Raw genomic sequence first — 2,181 nt, 5'->3', positions numbered from 1 at the left:
TATATATATATATATACACATCAATATTTATATTCGGTCAAAGAAACCTTTGTTTTGGTCTTTCTATAAGCAGTTTCTACAGAAGAGTCTAGAATCGTTTCTGTTACCTTCTACGATTAGTCATGAATATTCTGTAACACAAAACGGTTATAATGACAGAGCAAGGAGCAACATATTGTGAGATCTTCCCCGTTCGTCAGTGGATAAGTAGACATTACAAAAAACTAAAAGGATATTATGCGCGTTGCAATTATTGTTCGGAGACAATATTATTTCGTCCCACGTCTGTTTTACTCGATCATTTGGTACAGAAACATTCAAACAAATTAACAGAAGAAGAAAAGAAAGATAAACATTCATTGTGGATATGGGATTATTTTACCATAAAAGACACACAGTGGTTGACATGTAATCTATGTGGACATATAATTCGGATAAATAAATGTACTGGTACTGTACGTTTTCACTTACGTAAGCACAAGTAAATATTACTTTAAAGATAATATAAAATATTGATACTGAAGAATATAAAGTTGACAGTAATTGATAGTAAAAAATAAATAACCTGAAAAAATGTAATTAAAATAGGTGTCGGTACAATTCATCGGTACAACACTCATCGGTATAATATGTGTATTATTATTATGTTTAGTGTAAACAGCAAAGTACAAATAATCAAAATTAAAATTTTTTTTCATTTTAATTTTCATACAATGATAATCAGATGTATTTAAGATTTGTATTTATCACGTTGTTATATCAGATTGCATCTCAATGTCCAAGTAATAAGTTGAAAGTTATCAAGCAATACATTTATCCGCATAACGGAGTAATGTGCAAAATTGAAACTAATTTCTATGTTCCATTTTTACTTCTTTAAACACTCTCTATTGTAGCATTTCAGCTCCATGTGTAAATGTGGATGATATGAGTAGCGATGCACTCGCGAATACAACAATAAAAAAAGATCAAATACACTCAGCAACTTGCTCTAAAAACACGGAACAGATAAGTGTTCCTGATAGGTAATTATTCACTATACGTTTATTACATTTATTATAATGTAAATAGATTATTTGAATTATTGCGTTTCCTGTACAAATATAAGAAATATTAATGAAGAACAAGTAGAAAATAGGGGAACAGTTACGTTAATTAAAAAATAGCTAAATATCGTTTGTAATAAGTAACAAAATTTTAATACTTCATGCTCAGTAGTAAAAATGTTGATCCCAAAACATATATAGCTATATGCAATATAAGTATCAGAAAAGAGAATCTTTACTTTCTATAATCTATTATAATAATTTCGCAATGATGTTGCAACTTTTTATGATTATTATTATTATTATTAGGCGTTAGGAACTCGAAAGCTCATTGCCGCAAATACCAACCCCCGCCACTGTTCCCGTCCCTGAGCAAGATCCCTCCATTTGTGACCCTCGTACCCCATTTCGTTGCAACTTTTTATGATGGTAACAATAATTAATTAAAAGCTAAGATTGGAAAGATTACTTTTAAAAAGTAACTTGCCACTATGGATTGTTTATTGAAACAAGTAACTTGCTATTTGTATAGTAACGCGTCGAATCGTTACTTTTAATTGTTACTTTAATTTGTTATCAATAATGAAATACATTTTTCAATAAACAACTCGTGATAATGATAAGTTATTATTAAAAATAATTTTTCTACAATACTTAGTTTTTAATTAATCATAGAAAATTGCACCGTCATCAAATTGTTATCATAAAAAGTAATAATAAAAGTAACGGCGTTACTTAATTTTCATTAGCGTAAAAAAATATACATACACATATTCCATTCAAAAATAATGATTATACAATTACGAGTAATATAAATTTAACATTAAGTATAAATAAATATTTTACAACTTTTCAATTTTTTTCATACTATATATGAATAAAGATCCATTAAGCACTTTAAAAATATATAATGATATTTTGAATCTTTCTTTTCATAGAAATGTGGAAAACCATGTTTTGGATCTTTCTCTGCATAGAAATGTGGAAAACGATGTTTTGGATCTTTCAGTCCATAAAGATATATAGAATGTTTATCACTTCTAAGCCAATCATCATCTCCAGAAAATTTTGATACTGAATTTTGCGAAGAAATCTTCAATCATTTTATACAGACATAACTTACAATGCATTATGT

General features: G+C 28.0%; 1 long non-coding RNA gene across 2 annotated transcripts in view; it reads left to right on the top strand.

The window, feature by feature from the left end:
• The window catches only part of LOC108756692, a 92,448-nt gene extending 91,471 nt beyond the window's left edge, over window positions 1–977 (top strand). For both annotated transcript variants that reach the window (XR_001939855.1, XR_001939856.1), the window contains exons 4-5: window positions 160–481; window positions 897–977. This is a non-coding gene — a long non-coding RNA (uncharacterized LOC108756692). The remainder of the gene's footprint in view (window positions 1–159; window positions 482–896) is intronic.
• Window positions 978–2,181: the final 1,204 nt, after the last annotated feature.

This window comes from Trachymyrmex septentrionalis, unplaced genomic scaffold (assembly GCF_001594115.1).
Source record: "Trachymyrmex septentrionalis isolate Tsep2-gDNA-1 unplaced genomic scaffold, Tsep1.0 scaffold13, whole genome shotgun sequence".
Taxonomy (NCBI): domain Eukaryota; kingdom Metazoa; phylum Arthropoda; class Insecta; order Hymenoptera; family Formicidae; genus Trachymyrmex; species Trachymyrmex septentrionalis.
The sequence above is the reverse complement of the archived record's forward strand: the minus strand, read 5'-3'. Positions and strand labels throughout refer to the sequence as shown.